General features: G+C 41.0%; 46 non-coding genes across 46 annotated transcripts; all 46 read left to right on the top strand.

The window, feature by feature from the left end:
- Positions 1-4: 4 nt before the first annotated feature.
- Positions 5-123, top strand: LOC144568869 (5S ribosomal RNA). The gene has a single exon (XR_013515789.1). It is a non-coding gene; the product is annotated as a 5S ribosomal RNA (ribosomal RNA).
- Positions 124-354: 231 nt separating this feature from the next.
- On the top strand, positions 355-473 carry LOC144568871 (5S ribosomal RNA). Its single transcript, XR_013515791.1, has one exon. It is a non-coding gene; the product is annotated as a 5S ribosomal RNA (ribosomal RNA).
- Positions 474-704: 231 nt separating this feature from the next.
- On the top strand, positions 705-823 carry LOC144568971 (5S ribosomal RNA). Its single transcript, XR_013515886.1, has one exon. It is a non-coding gene; the product is annotated as a 5S ribosomal RNA (ribosomal RNA).
- A 231-nt stretch (positions 824-1,054) lies between these two features.
- LOC144568873 (5S ribosomal RNA) lies at positions 1,055-1,173 on the top strand. The gene has a single exon (XR_013515792.1). It is a non-coding gene; the product is annotated as a 5S ribosomal RNA (ribosomal RNA).
- A 231-nt stretch (positions 1,174-1,404) lies between these two features.
- LOC144568973 (5S ribosomal RNA) lies at positions 1,405-1,523 on the top strand. The gene has a single exon (XR_013515887.1). It is a non-coding gene; the product is annotated as a 5S ribosomal RNA (ribosomal RNA).
- Positions 1,524-1,754: 231 nt separating this feature from the next.
- Positions 1,755-1,873, top strand: LOC144568874 (5S ribosomal RNA). Its single transcript, XR_013515793.1, has one exon. It is a non-coding gene; the product is annotated as a 5S ribosomal RNA (ribosomal RNA).
- A 231-nt stretch (positions 1,874-2,104) lies between these two features.
- On the top strand, positions 2,105-2,223 carry LOC144568992 (5S ribosomal RNA). Its single transcript, XR_013515905.1, has one exon. It is a non-coding gene; the product is annotated as a 5S ribosomal RNA (ribosomal RNA).
- A 231-nt stretch (positions 2,224-2,454) lies between these two features.
- LOC144568875 (5S ribosomal RNA) lies at positions 2,455-2,573 on the top strand. Its single transcript, XR_013515794.1, has one exon. It is a non-coding gene; the product is annotated as a 5S ribosomal RNA (ribosomal RNA).
- A 231-nt stretch (positions 2,574-2,804) lies between these two features.
- Positions 2,805-2,923, top strand: LOC144568974 (5S ribosomal RNA). Its single transcript, XR_013515888.1, has one exon. It is a non-coding gene; the product is annotated as a 5S ribosomal RNA (ribosomal RNA).
- A 231-nt stretch (positions 2,924-3,154) lies between these two features.
- LOC144568876 (5S ribosomal RNA) lies at positions 3,155-3,273 on the top strand. The gene has a single exon (XR_013515795.1). It is a non-coding gene; the product is annotated as a 5S ribosomal RNA (ribosomal RNA).
- A 231-nt stretch (positions 3,274-3,504) lies between these two features.
- LOC144568975 (5S ribosomal RNA) lies at positions 3,505-3,623 on the top strand. The gene has a single exon (XR_013515889.1). It is a non-coding gene; the product is annotated as a 5S ribosomal RNA (ribosomal RNA).
- Positions 3,624-3,854: 231 nt separating this feature from the next.
- On the top strand, positions 3,855-3,973 carry LOC144568877 (5S ribosomal RNA). The gene has a single exon (XR_013515796.1). It is a non-coding gene; the product is annotated as a 5S ribosomal RNA (ribosomal RNA).
- Positions 3,974-4,204: 231 nt separating this feature from the next.
- LOC144568878 (5S ribosomal RNA) lies at positions 4,205-4,323 on the top strand. The gene has a single exon (XR_013515797.1). It is a non-coding gene; the product is annotated as a 5S ribosomal RNA (ribosomal RNA).
- Positions 4,324-4,554: 231 nt separating this feature from the next.
- On the top strand, positions 4,555-4,673 carry LOC144568977 (5S ribosomal RNA). Its single transcript, XR_013515891.1, has one exon. It is a non-coding gene; the product is annotated as a 5S ribosomal RNA (ribosomal RNA).
- Positions 4,674-4,904: 231 nt separating this feature from the next.
- LOC144568879 (5S ribosomal RNA) lies at positions 4,905-5,023 on the top strand. The gene has a single exon (XR_013515798.1). It is a non-coding gene; the product is annotated as a 5S ribosomal RNA (ribosomal RNA).
- A 231-nt stretch (positions 5,024-5,254) lies between these two features.
- On the top strand, positions 5,255-5,373 carry LOC144568880 (5S ribosomal RNA). The gene has a single exon (XR_013515799.1). It is a non-coding gene; the product is annotated as a 5S ribosomal RNA (ribosomal RNA).
- A 231-nt stretch (positions 5,374-5,604) lies between these two features.
- On the top strand, positions 5,605-5,723 carry LOC144568881 (5S ribosomal RNA). Its single transcript, XR_013515800.1, has one exon. It is a non-coding gene; the product is annotated as a 5S ribosomal RNA (ribosomal RNA).
- A 231-nt stretch (positions 5,724-5,954) lies between these two features.
- Positions 5,955-6,073, top strand: LOC144568993 (5S ribosomal RNA). Its single transcript, XR_013515906.1, has one exon. It is a non-coding gene; the product is annotated as a 5S ribosomal RNA (ribosomal RNA).
- Positions 6,074-6,304: 231 nt separating this feature from the next.
- LOC144568883 (5S ribosomal RNA) lies at positions 6,305-6,423 on the top strand. Its single transcript, XR_013515802.1, has one exon. It is a non-coding gene; the product is annotated as a 5S ribosomal RNA (ribosomal RNA).
- Positions 6,424-6,653: 230 nt separating this feature from the next.
- LOC144568978 (5S ribosomal RNA) lies at positions 6,654-6,772 on the top strand. Its single transcript, XR_013515892.1, has one exon. It is a non-coding gene; the product is annotated as a 5S ribosomal RNA (ribosomal RNA).
- Positions 6,773-7,003: 231 nt separating this feature from the next.
- On the top strand, positions 7,004-7,122 carry LOC144568884 (5S ribosomal RNA). The gene has a single exon (XR_013515803.1). It is a non-coding gene; the product is annotated as a 5S ribosomal RNA (ribosomal RNA).
- A 231-nt stretch (positions 7,123-7,353) lies between these two features.
- LOC144568885 (5S ribosomal RNA) lies at positions 7,354-7,472 on the top strand. Its single transcript, XR_013515804.1, has one exon. It is a non-coding gene; the product is annotated as a 5S ribosomal RNA (ribosomal RNA).
- A 231-nt stretch (positions 7,473-7,703) lies between these two features.
- LOC144568979 (5S ribosomal RNA) lies at positions 7,704-7,822 on the top strand. The gene has a single exon (XR_013515893.1). It is a non-coding gene; the product is annotated as a 5S ribosomal RNA (ribosomal RNA).
- A 231-nt stretch (positions 7,823-8,053) lies between these two features.
- Positions 8,054-8,172, top strand: LOC144568886 (5S ribosomal RNA). Its single transcript, XR_013515805.1, has one exon. It is a non-coding gene; the product is annotated as a 5S ribosomal RNA (ribosomal RNA).
- Positions 8,173-8,403: 231 nt separating this feature from the next.
- Positions 8,404-8,522, top strand: LOC144568960 (5S ribosomal RNA). Its single transcript, XR_013515875.1, has one exon. It is a non-coding gene; the product is annotated as a 5S ribosomal RNA (ribosomal RNA).
- A 231-nt stretch (positions 8,523-8,753) lies between these two features.
- Positions 8,754-8,872, top strand: LOC144568887 (5S ribosomal RNA). Its single transcript, XR_013515806.1, has one exon. It is a non-coding gene; the product is annotated as a 5S ribosomal RNA (ribosomal RNA).
- A 231-nt stretch (positions 8,873-9,103) lies between these two features.
- LOC144568889 (5S ribosomal RNA) lies at positions 9,104-9,222 on the top strand. Its single transcript, XR_013515807.1, has one exon. It is a non-coding gene; the product is annotated as a 5S ribosomal RNA (ribosomal RNA).
- Positions 9,223-9,453: 231 nt separating this feature from the next.
- LOC144568890 (5S ribosomal RNA) lies at positions 9,454-9,572 on the top strand. The gene has a single exon (XR_013515808.1). It is a non-coding gene; the product is annotated as a 5S ribosomal RNA (ribosomal RNA).
- A 231-nt stretch (positions 9,573-9,803) lies between these two features.
- LOC144568891 (5S ribosomal RNA) lies at positions 9,804-9,922 on the top strand. The gene has a single exon (XR_013515809.1). It is a non-coding gene; the product is annotated as a 5S ribosomal RNA (ribosomal RNA).
- A 231-nt stretch (positions 9,923-10,153) lies between these two features.
- On the top strand, positions 10,154-10,272 carry LOC144568994 (5S ribosomal RNA). The gene has a single exon (XR_013515908.1). It is a non-coding gene; the product is annotated as a 5S ribosomal RNA (ribosomal RNA).
- A 231-nt stretch (positions 10,273-10,503) lies between these two features.
- Positions 10,504-10,622, top strand: LOC144568892 (5S ribosomal RNA). The gene has a single exon (XR_013515810.1). It is a non-coding gene; the product is annotated as a 5S ribosomal RNA (ribosomal RNA).
- Positions 10,623-10,853: 231 nt separating this feature from the next.
- LOC144568980 (5S ribosomal RNA) lies at positions 10,854-10,972 on the top strand. Its single transcript, XR_013515894.1, has one exon. It is a non-coding gene; the product is annotated as a 5S ribosomal RNA (ribosomal RNA).
- A 231-nt stretch (positions 10,973-11,203) lies between these two features.
- On the top strand, positions 11,204-11,322 carry LOC144568893 (5S ribosomal RNA). Its single transcript, XR_013515811.1, has one exon. It is a non-coding gene; the product is annotated as a 5S ribosomal RNA (ribosomal RNA).
- A 231-nt stretch (positions 11,323-11,553) lies between these two features.
- LOC144568961 (5S ribosomal RNA) lies at positions 11,554-11,672 on the top strand. Its single transcript, XR_013515876.1, has one exon. It is a non-coding gene; the product is annotated as a 5S ribosomal RNA (ribosomal RNA).
- A 231-nt stretch (positions 11,673-11,903) lies between these two features.
- On the top strand, positions 11,904-12,022 carry LOC144568895 (5S ribosomal RNA). Its single transcript, XR_013515813.1, has one exon. It is a non-coding gene; the product is annotated as a 5S ribosomal RNA (ribosomal RNA).
- Positions 12,023-12,253: 231 nt separating this feature from the next.
- LOC144568896 (5S ribosomal RNA) lies at positions 12,254-12,372 on the top strand. Its single transcript, XR_013515814.1, has one exon. It is a non-coding gene; the product is annotated as a 5S ribosomal RNA (ribosomal RNA).
- A 231-nt stretch (positions 12,373-12,603) lies between these two features.
- Positions 12,604-12,722, top strand: LOC144568897 (5S ribosomal RNA). The gene has a single exon (XR_013515815.1). It is a non-coding gene; the product is annotated as a 5S ribosomal RNA (ribosomal RNA).
- Positions 12,723-12,953: 231 nt separating this feature from the next.
- Positions 12,954-13,072, top strand: LOC144568981 (5S ribosomal RNA). Its single transcript, XR_013515895.1, has one exon. It is a non-coding gene; the product is annotated as a 5S ribosomal RNA (ribosomal RNA).
- A 231-nt stretch (positions 13,073-13,303) lies between these two features.
- On the top strand, positions 13,304-13,422 carry LOC144568995 (5S ribosomal RNA). The gene has a single exon (XR_013515909.1). It is a non-coding gene; the product is annotated as a 5S ribosomal RNA (ribosomal RNA).
- A 231-nt stretch (positions 13,423-13,653) lies between these two features.
- Positions 13,654-13,772, top strand: LOC144569006 (5S ribosomal RNA). Its single transcript, XR_013515919.1, has one exon. It is a non-coding gene; the product is annotated as a 5S ribosomal RNA (ribosomal RNA).
- A 231-nt stretch (positions 13,773-14,003) lies between these two features.
- Positions 14,004-14,122, top strand: LOC144568898 (5S ribosomal RNA). The gene has a single exon (XR_013515816.1). It is a non-coding gene; the product is annotated as a 5S ribosomal RNA (ribosomal RNA).
- Positions 14,123-14,353: 231 nt separating this feature from the next.
- On the top strand, positions 14,354-14,472 carry LOC144568982 (5S ribosomal RNA). The gene has a single exon (XR_013515896.1). It is a non-coding gene; the product is annotated as a 5S ribosomal RNA (ribosomal RNA).
- A 231-nt stretch (positions 14,473-14,703) lies between these two features.
- On the top strand, positions 14,704-14,822 carry LOC144568899 (5S ribosomal RNA). The gene has a single exon (XR_013515817.1). It is a non-coding gene; the product is annotated as a 5S ribosomal RNA (ribosomal RNA).
- Positions 14,823-15,053: 231 nt separating this feature from the next.
- On the top strand, positions 15,054-15,172 carry LOC144568983 (5S ribosomal RNA). The gene has a single exon (XR_013515897.1). It is a non-coding gene; the product is annotated as a 5S ribosomal RNA (ribosomal RNA).
- Positions 15,173-15,403: 231 nt separating this feature from the next.
- On the top strand, positions 15,404-15,522 carry LOC144568900 (5S ribosomal RNA). The gene has a single exon (XR_013515818.1). It is a non-coding gene; the product is annotated as a 5S ribosomal RNA (ribosomal RNA).
- A 231-nt stretch (positions 15,523-15,753) lies between these two features.
- On the top strand, positions 15,754-15,872 carry LOC144568901 (5S ribosomal RNA). Its single transcript, XR_013515819.1, has one exon. It is a non-coding gene; the product is annotated as a 5S ribosomal RNA (ribosomal RNA).
- Positions 15,873-16,006: the final 134 nt, after the last annotated feature.

Here is a 16,006-nt window from a genome sequence, read left to right on the forward strand (position 1 = left end):
TAACGGATGCGATCATACCAGCACTAAAGCACCGGATCCCATCGGAACTCCGCAGTTAAGCGTGCTTGGGCAGGAGTAGTACTAGGATGGGTGACCTCCTGGGAAGTCCCTGTGTTGCATTCCTTTTTGTTTTGTTGCCGCGCGTCGCATCCGTAAATGGCGTAATTTTGTACGTGAGCGCAACGAGGCGGTTGTCTCGGAGTTTTATCGAATTATGACATAGCAATTCTTAAGTTAAATAAAAAGTAGATTTTTTTTGATGAAATAAAATCGATTTTTAATTTAAAAGAAAGAGGGAAATAAATAGTGCAGTCGTTATTTGCGTTTAAGAAGAGGTTTGAGTCATTCTATAACGGATGCGATCATACCAGCACTAAAGCACCGGATCCCATCGGAACTCCGCAGTTAAGCGTGCTTGGGCAGGAGTAGTACTAGGATGGGTGACCTCCTGGGAAGTCCCTGTGTTGCATTCCTTTTTGTTTTGTTGCCGCGCGTCGCATCCGTAAATGGCGTAATTTTGTACGTGAGCGCAACGAGGCGGTTGTCTCGGAGTTTTATCGAATTGTGACATATCAATTCTTAAGTTAAATAAAAAGTAGATTTTTTTTGATGAAATAAAATCGATTTTTAATTTAAAAGAAAGAGGGAAATAAAAAGTGCAGTCGTTATTTGCGTTTAAGAAGAGGTTTGAGTCATTCTATAACGGATGCGATCATACCAGCACTAAAGCACCGGATCCCATCGGAAATCCGCAGTTAAGCGTGCTTGGGCAGGAGTAGTACTAGGATGGGTGACCTCCTGGGAAGTCCCTGTGTTGCATTCCTTTTTGTTTTGTTGCCGCGCGTCGCATCCGTAAATGGCGTAATTTTGTACGTGAGCGCAACGAGGCGGTTGTCTCGGAGTTTTATCGAATTATGACATAGCAATTCTTAAGTTAAATAAAAAGTAGATTATTTTTTATGAAATAAAATCGATTTTTAATTTAAAAGAAAGAGGGAAATAAATAGTGCAGTCGTTATTTGCGTTTAAGAAGAGGTTTGAGTCATTCTATAACGGATGCGATCATACCAGCACTAAAGCACCGGATCCCATCGGAACTCCGCAGTTAAGCGTGCTTGGGCAGGAGTAGTACTAGGATGGGTGACCTCCTGGGAAGTCCCTGTGTTGCATTCCTTTTTGTTTTGTTGCCGCGCGTCGCATCCGTAAATGGCGTAATTTTGTACGTGAGCGCAACGAGGCGGTTGTCTCGGAGTTTTATCGAATTGTGACATATCAATTCTTAAGTTAAATAAAAAGTAGATTTTTTTTGATGAAATAAAATCGATTTTTAATTTAAAAGAAAGAGGGAAATAAAAAGTGCAGTCGTTATTTGCGTTTAAGAAGAGGTTTGAGTCATTCTATAACGGATGCGATCATACCAGCACTAAAGCACCGGATCCCATCGGAAATCCGCAGTTAAGCGTGCTTGGGCAGGAGTAGTACTAGGATGGGTGACCTCCTGGGAAGTCCCTGTGTTGCATTCCTTTTTGTTTTGTTGCCGCGCGTCGCATCCGTAAATGGCGTAATTTTGTACGTGAGCGCAACGAGGCGGTTGTCTCGGAGTTTTATCGAATTATGACATAGCAATTCTTAAGTTAAATAAAAAGTAGATTATTTTTTATGAAATAAAATCGATTTTTAATTTAAAAGAAAGAGGGAAATAAATAGTGCAGTCGTTATTTGCGTTTAAGAAGAGGTTTGAGTCATTCTATAACGGATGCGATCATACCAGCACTAAAGCACCGGATCCCATCGGAACTCCGCAGTTAAGCGTGCTTGGGCAGGAGTAGTACTAGGATGGGTGACCTCCTGGGAAGTCCCTGTGTTGCATTCCTTTTTGTTTTGTTGCCGCGCGTCGCATCCGTAAATGGCGTAATTTTGTACGTGAGCGCAACGAGGCGGTTGTCTCGGAGTTTTATCGAATTGTGACATATCAATTCTTAAGTTAAATAAAAAGTAGATTTTTTTTGATGAAATAAAATCGATTTTTAATTTAAAAGAAAGAGGGAAATAAAAAGTGCAGTCGTTATTTGCGTTTAAGAAGAGGTTTGAGTCATTCTATAACGGATGCGATCATACCAGCACTAAAGCACCGGATCCCATCGGAAATCCGCAGTTAAGCGTGCCTGGGCAGGAGTAGTACTAGGATGGGTGACCTCCTGGGAAGTCCCTGTGTTGCATTCCTTTTTGTTTTGTTGCCGCGCGTCGCATCCGTAAATGGCGTAATTTTGTACGTGAGCGCAACGAGGCGGTTGTCTCGGAGTTTTATCGAATTATGACATAGCAATTCTTAAGTTAAATAAAAAGTAGATTATTTTTTATGAAATAAAATCGATTTTTAATTTAAAAGAAAGAGGGAAATAAATAGTGCAGTCGTTATTTGCGTTTAAGAAGAGGTTTGAGTCATTCTATAACGGATGCGATCATACCAGCACTAAAGCACCGGATCCCATCGGAACTCCGCAGTTAAGCGTGCTTGGGCAGGAGTAGTACTAGGATGGGTGACCTCCTGGGAAGTCCCTGTGTTGCATTCCTTTTTGTTTTGTTGCCGCGCGTCGCATCCGTAAATGGCGTAATTTTGTACGTGAGCGTAACGAGGCGGTTGTCTCGGAGTTTTATCGAATTGTGACATATCAATTCTTAAGTTAAATAAAAAGTAGATTTTTTTTGATGAAATAAAATCGATTTTTAATTTAAAAGAAAGAGGGAAATAAAAAGTGCAGTCGTTATTTGCGTTTAAGAAGAGGTTTGAGTCATTCTATAACGGATGCGATCATACCAGCACTAAAGCACCGGATCCCATCGGAAATCCGCAGTTAAGCGTGCTTGGGCAGGAGTAGTACTAGGATGGGTGACCTCCTGGGAAGTCCCTGTGTTGCATTCCTTTTTGTTTTGTTGCCGCGCGTCGCATCCGTAAATGGCGTAATTTTGTACGTGAGCGCAACGAGGCGGTTGTCTCGGAGTTTTATCGAATTATGACATAGCAATTCTTAAGTTAAATAAAAAGTAGATTATTTTTTATGAAATAAAATCGATTTTTAATTTAAAAGAAAGAGGGAAATAAATAGTGCAGTCGTTATTTGCGTTTAAGAAGAGGTTTGAGTCATTCTATAACGGATGCGATCATACCAGCACTAAAGCACCGGATCCCATCGGAACTCCGCAGTTAAGCGTGCTTGGGCAGGAGTAGTACTAGGATGGGTGACCTCCTGGGAAGTCCCTGTGTTGCATTCCTTTTTGTTTTGTTGCCGCGCGTCGCATCCGTAAATGGCGTAATTTTGTACGTGAGCGCAACGAGGCGGTTGTCTCGGAGTTTTATCGAATTGTGACATATCAATTCTTAAGTTAAATAAAAAGTAGATTTTTTTTGATGAAATAAAATCGATTTTTAATTTAAAAGAAAGAGGGAAATAAAAAGTGCAGTCGTTATTTGCGTTTAAGAAGAGGTTTGAGTCATTCTATAACGGATGCGATCATACCAGCACTAAAGCACCGGATCCCATCGGAAATCCGCAGTTAAGCGTGCTTGGGCAGGAGTAGTACTAGGATGGGTGACCTCCTGGGAAGTCCCTGTGTTGCATTCCTTTTTGTTTTGTTGCCGCGCGTCGCATCCGTAAATGGCGTAATTTTGTACGTGAGCGCAACGAGGCGGTTGTCTCGGAGTTTTATCGAATTGTGACATATCAATTCTTAAGTTAAATAAAAAGTAGATTTTTTTTGATGAAATAAAATCGATTTTTAATTTAAAAGAAAGAGGGAAATAAAAAGTGCAGTCGTTATTTGCGTTTAAGAAGAGGTTTGAGTCATTCTATAACGGATGCGATCATACCAGCACTAAAGCACCGGATCCCATCGGAACTCCGCAGTTAAGCGTGCTTGGGCAGGAGTAGTACTAGGATGGGTGACCTCCTGGGAAGTCCCTGTGTTGCATTCCTTTTTGTTTTGTTGCCGCGCGTCGCATCCGTAAATGGCGTAATTTTGTACGTGAGCGCAACGAGGCGGTTGTCTCGGAGTTTTATCGAATTATGACATAGCAATTCTTAAGTTAAATAAAAAGTAGATTTTTTTTGATGAAATAAAATCGATTTTTAATTTAAAAGAAAGAGGGAAATAAATAGTGCAGTCGTTATTTGCGTTTAAGAAGAGGTTTGAGTCATTCTATAACGGATGCGATCATACCAGCACTAAAGCACCGGATCCCATCGGAACTCCGCAGTTAAGCGTGCTTGGGCAGGAGTAGTACTAGGATGGGTGACCTCCTGGGAAGTCCCTGTGTTGCATTCCTTTTTGTTTTGTTGCCGCGCGTCGCATCCGTAAATGGCGTAATTTTGTACGTGAGCGTAACGAGGCGGTTGTCTCGGAGTTTTATCGAATTGTGACATATCAATTCTTAAGTTAAATAAAAAGTAGATTTTTTTTGATGAAATAAAATCGATTTTTAATTTAAAAGAAAGAGGGAAATAAAAAGTGCAGTCGTTATTTGCGTTTAAGAAGAGGTTTGAGTCATTCTATAACGGATGCGATCATACCAGCACTAAAGCACCGGATCCCATCGGAAATCCGCAGTTAAGCGTGCTTGGGCAGGAGTAGTACTAGGATGGGTGACCTCCTGGGAAGTCCCTGTGTTGCATTCCTTTTTGTTTTGTTGCCGCGCGTCGCATCCGTAAATGGCGTAATTTTGTACGTGAGCGCAACGAGGCGGTTGTCTCGGAGTTTTATCGAATTATGACATAGCAATTCTTAAGTTAAATAAAAAGTAGATTATTTTTTATGAAATAAAATCGATTTTTAATTTAAAAGAAAGAGGGAAATAAATAGTGCAGTCGTTATTTGCGTTTAAGAAGAGGTTTGAGTCATTCTATAACGGATGCGATCATACCAGCACTAAAGCACCGGATCCCATCGGAACTCCGCAGTTAAGCGTGCTTGGGCAGGAGTAGTACTAGGATGGGTGACCTCCTGGGAAGTCCCTGTGTTGCATTCCTTTTTGTTTTGTTGCCGCGCGTCGCATCCGTAAATGGCGTAATTTTGTACGTGAGCGCAACGAGGCGGTTGTCTCGGAGTTTTATCGAATTGTGACATATCAATTCTTAAGTTAAATAAAAAGTAGATTTTTTTTGATGAAATAAAATCGATTTTTAATTTAAAAGAAAGAGGGAAATAAAAAGTGCAGTCGTTATTTGCGTTTAAGAAGAGGTTTGAGTCATTCTATAACGGATGCGATCATACCAGCACTAAAGCACCGGATCCCATCGGAACTCCGCAGTTAAGCGTGCTTGGGCAGGAGTAGTACTAGGATGGGTGACCTCCTGGGAAGTCCCTGTGTTGCATTCCTTTTTGTTTTGTTGCCGCGCGTCGCATCCGTAAATGGCGTAATTTTGTACGTGAGCGCAACGAGGCGGTTGTCTCGGAGTTTTATCGAATTATGACATAGCAATTCTTAAGTTAAATAAAAAGTAGATTATTTTTTATGAAATAAAATCGATTTTTAATTTAAAAGAAAGAGGGAAATAAATAGTGCAGTCGTTATTTGCGTTTAAGAAGAGGTTTGAGTCATTCTATAACGGATGCGATCATACCAGCACTAAAGCACCGGATCCCATCGGAACTCCGCAGTTAAGCGTGCTTGGGCAGGAGTAGTACTAGGATGGGTGACCTCCTGGGAAGTCCCTGTGTTGCATTCCTTTTTGTTTTGTTGCCGCGCGTCGCATCCGTAAATGGCGTAATTTTGTACGTGAGCGCAACGAGGCGGTTGTCTCGGAGTTTTATCGAATTGTGACATATCAATTCTTAAGTTAAATAAAAAGTAGATTTTTTTTGATGAAATAAAATCGATTTTTAATTTAAAAGAAAGAGGGAAATAAAAAGTGCAGTCGTTATTTGCGTTTAAGAAGAGGTTTGAGTCATTCTATAACGGATGCGATCATACCAGCACTAAAGCACCGGATCCCATCGGAAATCCGCAGTTAAGCGTGCCTGGGCAGGAGTAGTACTAGGATGGGTGACCTCCTGGGAAGTCCCTGTGTTGCATTCCTTTTTGTTTTGTTGCCGCGCGTCGCATCCGTAAATGGCGTAATTTTGTACGTGAGCGCAACGAGGCGGTTGTCTCGGAGTTTTATCGAATTATGACATAGCAATTCTTAAGTTAAATAAAAAGTAGATTATTTTTTATGAAATAAAATCGATTTTTAATTTAAAAGAAAGAGGGAAATAAATAGTGCAGTCGTTATTTGCGTTTAAGAAGAGGTTTGAGTCATTCTATAACGGATGCGATCATACCAGCACTAAAGCACCGGATCCCATCGGAACTCCGCAGTTAAGCGTGCTTGGGCAGGAGTAGTACTAGGATGGGTGACCTCCTGGGAAGTCCCTGTGTTGCATTCCTTTTTGTTTTGTTGCCGCGCGTCGCATCCGTAAATGGCGTAATTTTGTACGTGAGCGAACGAGGCGGTTGTCTCGGAGTTTTATCGAATTGTGACATATCAATTCTTAAGTTAAATAAAAAGTAGATTTTTTTTGATGAAATAAAATCGATTTTTAATTTAAAAGAAAGAGGGAAATAAAAAGTGCAGTCGTTATTTGCGTTTAAGAAGAGGTTTGAGTCATTCTATAACGGATGCGATCATACCAGCACTAAAGCACCGGATCCCATCGGAAATCCGCAGTTAAGCGTGCTTGGGCAGGAGTAGTACTAGGATGGGTGACCTCCTGGGAAGTCCCTGTGTTGCATTCCTTTTTGTTTTGTTGCCGCGCGTCGCATCCGTAAATGGCGTAATTTTGTACGTGAGCGCAACGAGGCGGTTGTCTCGGAGTTTTATCGAATTATGACATAGCAATTCTTAAGTTAAATAAAAAGTAGATTATTTTTTATGAAATAAAATCGATTTTTAATTTAAAAGAAAGAGGGAAATAAATAGTGCAGTCGTTATTTGCGTTTAAGAAGAGGTTTGAGTCATTCTATAACGGATGCGATCATACCAGCACTAAAGCACCGGATCCCATCGGAACTCCGCAGTTAAGCGTGCTTGGGCAGGAGTAGTACTAGGATGGGTGACCTCCTGGGAAGTCCCTGTGTTGCATTCCTTTTTGTTTTGTTGCCGCGCGTCGCATCCGTAAATGGCGTAATTTTGTACGTGAGCGCAACGAGGCGGTTGTCTCGGAGTTTTATCGAATTGTGACATATCAATTCTTAAGTTAAATAAAAAGTAGATTTTTTTTGATGAAATAAAATCGATTTTTAATTTAAAAGAAAGAGGGAAATAAAAAGTGCAGTCGTTATTTGCGTTTAAGAAGAGGTTTGAGTCATTCTATAACGGATGCGATCATACCAGCACTAAAGCACCGGATCCCATCGGAACTCCGCAGTTAAGCGTGCTTGGGCAGGAGTAGTACTAGGATGGGTGACCTCCTGGGAAGTCCCTGTGTTGCATTCCTTTTTGTTTTGTTGCCGCGCGTCGCATCCGTAAATGGCGTAATTTTGTACGTGAGCGCAACGAGGCGGTTGTCTCGGAGTTTTATCGAATTGTGACATATCAATTCTTAAGTTAAATAAAAAGTAGATTTTTTTTGATGAAATAAAATCGATTTTTAATTTAAAAGAAAGAGGGAAATAAAAAGTGCAGTCGTTATTTGCGTTTAAGAAGAGGTTTGAGTCATTCTATAACGGATGCGATCATACCAGCACTAAAGCACCGGATCCCATCGGAAATCCGCAGTTAAGCGTGCTTGGGCAGGAGTAGTACTAGGATGGGTGACCTCCTGGGAAGTCCCTGTGTTGCATTCCTTTTTGTTTTGTTGCCGCGCGTCGCATCCGTAAATGGCGTAATTTTGTACGTGAGCGCAACGAGGCGGTTGTCTCGGAGTTTTATCGAATTATGACATAGCAATTCTTAAGTTAAATAAAAAGTAGATTATTTTTTATGAAATAAAATCGATTTTTAATTTAAAAGAAAGAGGGAAATAAATAGTGCAGTCGTTATTTGCGTTTAAGAAGAGGTTTGAGTCATTCTATAACGGATGCGATCATACCAGCACTAAAGCACCGGATCCCATCGGAACTCCGCAGTTAAGCGTGCTTGGGCAGGAGTAGTACTAGGATGGGTGACCTCCTGGGAAGTCCCTGTGTTGCATTCCTTTTTGTTTTGTTGCCGCGCGTCGCATCCGTAAATGGCGTAATTTTGTACGTGAGCGCAACGAGGCGGTTGTCTCGGAGTTTTATCGAATTGTGACATATCAATTCTTAAGTTAAATAAAAAGTAGATTTTTTTTGATGAAATAAAATCGATTTTTAATTTAAAAGAAAGAAGGAAATAAAAAGTGCAGTCCTTATTTGCGTTTAAGAAGAGGTTTGAGTCATTCTATAACGGATGCGATCATACCAGCACTAAAGCACCGGATCCCATCGGAACTCCGCAGTTAAGCGTGCTTGGGCAGGAGTAATACTAGGATGGGTGACCTCCTGGGAAGTCCCTGTGTTGCATTCCTTTTTGTTTTGTTGCCGCGCGTCGCATCCGTAAATGGCGTAATTTTGTACGTGAGCGCAACGAGGCGGTTGTCTCGGAGTTTTATCGAATTATGACATAGCAATTCTTAAGTTAAATAAAAAGTAGATTATTTTTTATGAAATAAAATCGATTTTTAATTTAAAAGAAAGAGGGAAATAAATAGTGCAGTCGTTATTTGCGTTTAAGAAGATGTTTGAGTCATTCTATAACGGATGCGATCATACCAGCACTAAAGCACCGGATCCCATCGGAACTCCGCAGTTAAGCGTGCTTGGGCAGGAGTAGTACTAGGATGGGTGACCTCCTGGGAAGTCCCTGTGTTGCATTCCTTTTTGTTTTGTTGCCGCGCGTCGCATCCGTAAATGGCGTAATTTTGTACGTGAGCGCAACGAGGCGGTTGTCTCGGAGTTTTATCGAATTGTGACATATCAATTCTTAAGTTAAATAAAAAGTAGATTTTTTTTGATGAAATAAAATCGATTTTTAATTTAAAAGAAAGAGGGAAATAAAAAGTGCAGTCGTTATTTGCGTTTAAGAAGAGGTTTGAGTCATTCTATAACGGATGCGATCATACCAGCACTAAAGCACCGGATCCCATCGGAACTCCGCAGTTAAGCGTGCTTGGGCAGGAGTAGTACTAGGATGGGTGACCTCCTGGGAAGTCCCTGTGTTGCATTCCTTTTTGTTTTGTTGCCGCGCGTCGCATCCGTAAATGGCGTAATTTTGTACGTGAGCGCAACGAGGCGGTTGTCTCGGAGTTTTATCGAATTGTGACATATCAATTCTTAAGTTAAATAAAAAGTAGATTTTTTTTGATGAAATAAAATCGATTTTTAATTTAAAAGAAAGAGGGAAATAAAAAGTGCAGTCGTTATTTGCGTTTAAGAAGAGGTTTGAGTCATTCTATAACGGATGCGATCATACCAGCACTAAAGCACCGGATCCCATCGGAACTCCGCAGTTAAGCGTGCTTGGGCAGGAGTAGTACTAGGATGGGTGACCTCCTGGGAAGTCCCTGTGTTGCATTCCTTTTTGTTTTGTTGCCGCGCGTCGCATCCGTAAATGGCGTAATTTTGTACGTGAGCGCAACGAGGCGGTTGTCTCGGAGTTTTATCGAATTATGACATAGCAATTCTTAAGTTAAATAAAAAGTAGATTATTTTTTATGAAATAAAATCGATTTTTAATTTAAAAGAAAGAGGGAAATAAATAGTGCAGTCGTTATTTGCGTTTAAGAAGAGGTTTGAGTCATTCTATAACGGATGCGATCATACCAGCACTAAAGCACCGGATCCCATCGGAACTCCGCAGTTAAGCGTGCTTGGGCAGGAGTAGTACTAGGATGGGTGACCTCCTGGGAAGTCCCTGTGTTGCATTCCTTTTTGTTTTGTTGCCGCGCGTCGCATCCGTAAATGGCGTAATTTTGTACGTGAGCGCAACGAGGCGGTTGTCTCGGAGTTTTATCGAATTGTGACATATCAATTCTTAAGTTAAATAAAAAGTAGATTTTTTTTGATGAAATAAAATCGATTTTTAATTTAAAAGAAAGAGGGAAATAAAAAGTGCAGTCGTTATTTGCGTTTAAGAAGAGGTTTGAGTCATTCTATAACGGATGCGATCATACCAGCACTAAAGCACCGGATCCCATCGGAAATCCGCAGTTAAGCGTGCCTGGGCAGGAGTAGTACTAGGATGGGTGACCTCCTGGGAAGTCCCTGTGTTGCATTCCTTTTTGTTTTGTTGCCGCGCGTCGCATCCGTAAATGGCGTAATTTTGTACGTGAGCGCAACGAGGCGGTTGTCTCGGAGTTTTATCGAATTATGACATAGCAATTCTTAAGTTAAATAAAAAGTAGATTATTTTTTATGAAATAAAATCGATTTTTAATTTAAAAGAAAGAGGGAAATAAATAGTGCAGTCGTTATTTGCGTTTAAGAAGAGGTTTGAGTCATTCTATAACGGATGCGATCATACCAGCACTAAAGCACCGGATCCCATCGGAACTCCGCAGTTAAGCGTGCTTGGGCAGGAGTAGTACTAGGATGGGTGACCTCCTGGGAAGTCCCTGTGTTGCATTCCTTTTTGTTTTGTTGCCGCGCGTCGCATCCGTAAATGGCGTAATTTTGTACGTGAGCGCAACGAGGCGGTTGTCTCGGAGTTTTATCGAATTGTGACATATCAATTCTTAAGTTAAATAAAAAGTAGATTTTTTTTGATGAAATAAAATCGATTTTTAATTTAAAAGAAAGAGGGAAATAAAAAGTGCAGTCGTTATTTGCGTTTAAGAAGAGGTTTGAGTCATTCTATAACGGATGCGATCATACCAGCACTAAAGCACCGGATCCCATCGGAAATCCGCAGTTAAGCGTGCTTGGGCAGGAGTAGTACTAGGATGGGTGACCTCCTGGGAAGTCCCTGTGTTGCATTCCTTTTTGTTTTGTTGCCGCGCGTCGCATCCGTAAATGGCGTAATTTTGTACGTGAGCGCAACGAGGCGGTTGTCTCGGAGTTTTATCGAATTATGACATAGCAATTCTTAAGTTAAATAAAAAGTAGATTATTTTTTATGAAATAAAATCGATTTTTAATTTAAAAGAAAGAGGGAAATAAATAGTGCAGTCGTTATTTGCGTTTAAGAAGAGGTTTGAGTCATTCTATAACGGATGCGATCATACCAGCACTAAAGCACCGGATCCCATCGGAACTCCGCAGTTAAGCGTGCTTGGGCAGGAGTAGTACTAGGATGGGTGACCTCCTGGGAAGTCCCTGTGTTGCATTCCTTTTTGTTTTGTTGCCGCGCGTCGCATCCGTAAATGGCGTAATTTTGTACGTGAGCGCAACGAGGCGGTTGTCTCGGAGTTTTATCGAATTGTGACATATCAATTCTTAAGTTAAATAAAAAGTAGATTTTTTTTGATGAAATAAAATCGATTTTTAATTTAAAAGAAAGAGGGAAATAAAAAGTGCAGTCGTTATTTGCGTTTAAGAAGAGGTTTGAGTCATTCTATAACGGATGCGATCATACCAGCACTAAAGCACCGGATCCCATCGGAACTCCGCAGTTAAGCGTGCTTGGGCAGGAGTAATACTAGGATGGGTGACCTCCTGGGAAGTCCCTGTGTTGCATTCCTTTTTGTTTTGTTGCCGCGCGTCGCATCCGTAAATGGCGTAATTTTGTACGTGAGCGCAACGAGGCGGTTGTCTCGGAGTTTTATCGAATTATGACATAGCAATTCTTAAGTTAAATAAAAAGTAGATTATTTTTTATGAAATAAAATCGATTTTTAATTTAAAAGAAAGAGGGAAATAAATAGTGCAGTCGTTATTTGCGTTTAAGAAGAGGTTTGAGTCATTCTATAACGGATGCGATCATACCAGCACTAAAGCACCGGATCCCATCGGAACTCCGCAGTTAAGCGTGCTTGGGCAGGAGTAGTACTAGGATGGGTGACCTCCTGGGAAGTCCCTGTGTTGCATTCCTTTTTGTTTTGTTGCCGCGCGTCGCATCCGTAAATGGCGTAATTTTGTACGTGAGCGCAACGAGGCGGTTGTCTCGGAGTTTTATCGAATTATGACATAGCAATTCTTAAGTTAAATAAAAAGTAGATTATTTTTTATGAAATAAAATCGATTTTTAATTTAAAAGAAAGAGGGAAATAAATAGTGCAGTCGTTATTTGCGTTTAAGAAGAGGTTTGAGTCATTCTATAACGGATGCGATCATACCAGCACTAAAGCACCGGATCCCATCGGAACTCCGCAGTTAAGCGTGCTTGGGCAGGAGTAGTACTAGGATGGGTGACCTCCTGGGAAGTCCCTGTGTTGCATTCCTTTTTGTTTTGTTGCCGCGCGTCGCATCCGTAAATGGCGTAATTTTGTACGTGAGCGCAACGAGGCGGTTGTCTCGGAGTTTTATCGAATTGTGACATATCAATTCTTAAGTTAAATAAAAAGTAGATTTTTTTTGATGAAATAAAATCGATTTTTAATTTAAAAGAAAGAGGGAAATAAAAAGTGCAGTCGTTATTTGCGTTTAAGAAGAGGTTTGAGTCATTCTATAACGGATGCGATCATACCAGCACTAAAGCACCGGATCCCATCGGAACTCCGCAGTTAAGCGTGCTTGGGCAGGAGTAGTACTAGGATGGGTGACCTCCTGGGAAGTCCCTGTGTTGCATTCCTTTTTGTTTTGTTGCCGCGCGTCGCATCCGTAAATGGCGTAATTTTGTACGTGAGCGCAACGAGGCGGTTGTCTCGGAGTTTTATCGAATTGTGACATATCAATTCTTAAGTTAAATAAAAAGTAGATTTTTTTTGATGAAATAAAATCGATTTTTAATTTAAAAGAAAGAGGGAAATAAAAAGTGCAGTCGTTATTTGCGTTTAAGAAGAGGTTTGAGTCATTCTATAACGGATGCGATCATACCAGCACTAAAGCACCGGATCCCATCGGAAATCCGCAGTTAAGCGTGCTTGGGCAGGAGTAGTACTAGGATGGGTGACCTCCTGGGAAGTCCCTGTGTTGCATTCCTTTTTGTTTTGTTGCCGCGCGTCGCATCCGTAAATGGCGTAATTTTGTACGTGAGCGCAACGAGGCGGTTGTCTCGGAGTTTTATCGAATTATGACATAGCAATTCTTAAGTTAAATAAAAAGTAGATTATTTTTTATGAAATAAAATCGATTTTTAATTTAAAAGAAAGAGGGAAATAAATAGTGCAGTCGTTATTTGCGTTTAAGAAGAGGTTTGAGTCATTCTATAACGGATGCGATCATACCAGCACTAAAGCACCGGATCCCATCGGAAGTCCGCAGTTAAGCGTGCTTGGGCAGGAGTAGTACTAGGATGGGTGACCTCCTGGGAAGTCCCTGTGTTGCATTCCTTTTTGTTTTGTTGCCGCGCGTCGCATCCGTAAATGGCGTAATTTTGTACGTGAGCGCAACGAGGCGGTTGTCTCGGAGTTTTATCGAATTGTGACATATCAATTCTTAAGTTAAATAAAAAGTAGATTTTTTTTGATGAAATAAAATCGATTTTTAATTTAAAAGAAAGAGGGAAATAAAAAGTGCAGTCGTTATTTGCGTTTAAGAAGAGGTTTGAGTCATTCTATAACGGATGCGATCATACCAGCACTAAAGCACCGGATCCCATCGGAAATCCGCAGTTAATCGTGCTTGGGCAGGAGTAGTACTAGGATGGGTGACCTCCTGGGAAGTCCCTGTGTTGCATTCCTTTTTGTTTTGTTGCCGCGCGTCGCATCCGTAAATGGCGTAATTTTGTACGTGAGCGCAACGAGGCGGTTGTCTCGGAGTTTTATCGAATTATGACATAGCAATTCTTAAGTTAAATAAAAAGTAGATTATTTTTTATGAAATAAAATCGATTTTTAATTTAAAAGAAAGAGGGAAATAAATAGTGCAGTCGTTATTTGCGTTTAAGAAGAGGTTTGAGTCATTCTATAACGGATGCGATCATACCAGCACTAAAGCACCGGATCCCATCGGAACTCCGCAGTTAAGCGTGCTTGGGCAGGAGTAGTACTAGGATGGGTGACCTCCTGGGAAGTCCCTGTGTTGCATTCCTTTTTGTTTTGTTGCCGCGCGTCGCATCCGTAAATGGCGTAATTTTGTACGTGAGCGCAACGAGGCGGTTGTCTCGGAGTTTTATCGAATTGTGACATATCAATTCTTAAGTTAAATAAAAAGTAGATTTTTTTTGATGAAATAAAATCGATTTTTAATTTAAAAGAAAGAGGGAAATAAAAAGTGCAGTCGTTATTTGCGTTTAAGAAGAGGTTTGAGTCATTCTATAACGGATGCGATCATACCAGCACTAAAGCACCGGATCCCATCGGAAATCCGCAGTTAAGCGTGCTTGGGCAGGAGTAGTACTAGGATGGGTGACCTCCTGGGAAGTCCCTGTGTTGCATTCCTTTTTGTTTTGTTGCCGCGCGTCGCATCCGTAAATGGCGTAATTTTGTACGTGAGCGCAACGAGGCGGTTGTCTCGGAGTTTTATCGAATTATGACATAGCAATTCTTAAGTTAAATAAAAAGTAGATTATTTTTTATGAAATAAAATCGATTTTTAATTTAAAAGAAAGAGGGAAATAAATAGTGCAGTCGTTATTTGCGTTTAAGAAGAGGTTTGAGTCATTCTATAACGGATGCGATCATACCAGCACTAAAGCACCGGATCCCATCGGAACTCCGCAGTTAAGCGTGCTTGGGCAGGAGTAGTACTAGGATGGGTGACCTCCTGGGAAGTCCCTGTGTTGCATTCCTTTTTGTTTTGTTGCCGCGCGTCGCATCCGTAAATGGCGTAATTTTGTACGTGAGCGCAACGAGGCGGTTGTCTCGGAGTTTTATCGAATTGTGACATATCAATTCTTAAGTTAAATAAAAAGTAGATTTTTTTTGATGAAATAAAATCGATTTTTAATTTAAAAGAAAGAGGGAAATAAAAAGTGCAGTCGTTATTTGCGTTTAAGAAGAGGTTTGAGTCATTCTATAACGGATGCGATCATACCAGCACTAAAGCACCGGATCCCATCGGAAATCCGCAGTTAAGCGTGCTTGGGCAGGAGTAGTACTAGGATGGGTGACCTCCTGGGAAGTCCCTGTGTTGCATTCCTTTTTGTTTTGTTGCCGCGCGTCGCATCCGTAAATGGCGTAATTTTGTACGTGAGCGCAACGAGGCGGTTGTCTCGGAGTTTTATCGAATTATGACATAGCAATTCTTAAGTTAAATAAAAAGTAGATTATTTTTTATGAAATAAAATCGATTTTTAATTTAAAAGAAAGAGGGAAATAAATAGTGCAGTCGTTATTTGCGTTTAAGAAGAGGTTTGAGTCATTCTATAACGGATGCGATCATACCAGCACTAAAGCACCGGATCCCATCGGAACTCCGCAGTTAAGCGTGCTTGGGCAGGAGTAGTACTAGGATGGGTGACCTCCTGGGAAGTCCCTGTGTTGCATTCCTTTTTGTTTTGTTGCCGCGCGTCGCATCCGTAAATGGCGTAATTTTGTACGTGAGCGCAACGAGGCGGTTGTCTCGGAGTTTTATCGAATTGTGACATATCAATTCTTAAGTTAAATAAAAAGTAGATTTTTTTTGATGAAATAAAATCGATTTTTAATTTAAAAGAAAGAGGGAAATAAAAAGTGCAGTCGTTATTTGCGTTTAAGAAGAGGTTTGAGTCATTCTATAACGGATGCGATCATACCAGCACTAAAGCACCGGATCCCATCGGAACTCCGCAGTTAAGCGTGCTTGGGCAGGAGTAGTACTAGGATGGGTGACCTCCTGGGAAGTCCCTGTGTTGCATTCCTTTTTGTTTTGTTGCCGCGCGTCGCATCCGTAAATGGCGTAATTTTGTACGTGAGCGCAACGAGGCGGTTGTCTCGGAGTTTTATCGAATTATGACATAGCAATTCTTAAGTTAAATAAAAAGTAGATTATTTT

The sequence above is a fragment of the Carex rostrata genome, chromosome 17 (genome assembly GCF_964058835.1).
Source record: "Carex rostrata chromosome 17, lpCarRost1.2, whole genome shotgun sequence".
In the NCBI taxonomy this organism is placed as follows: domain Eukaryota; kingdom Viridiplantae; phylum Streptophyta; class Magnoliopsida; order Poales; family Cyperaceae; genus Carex; species Carex rostrata.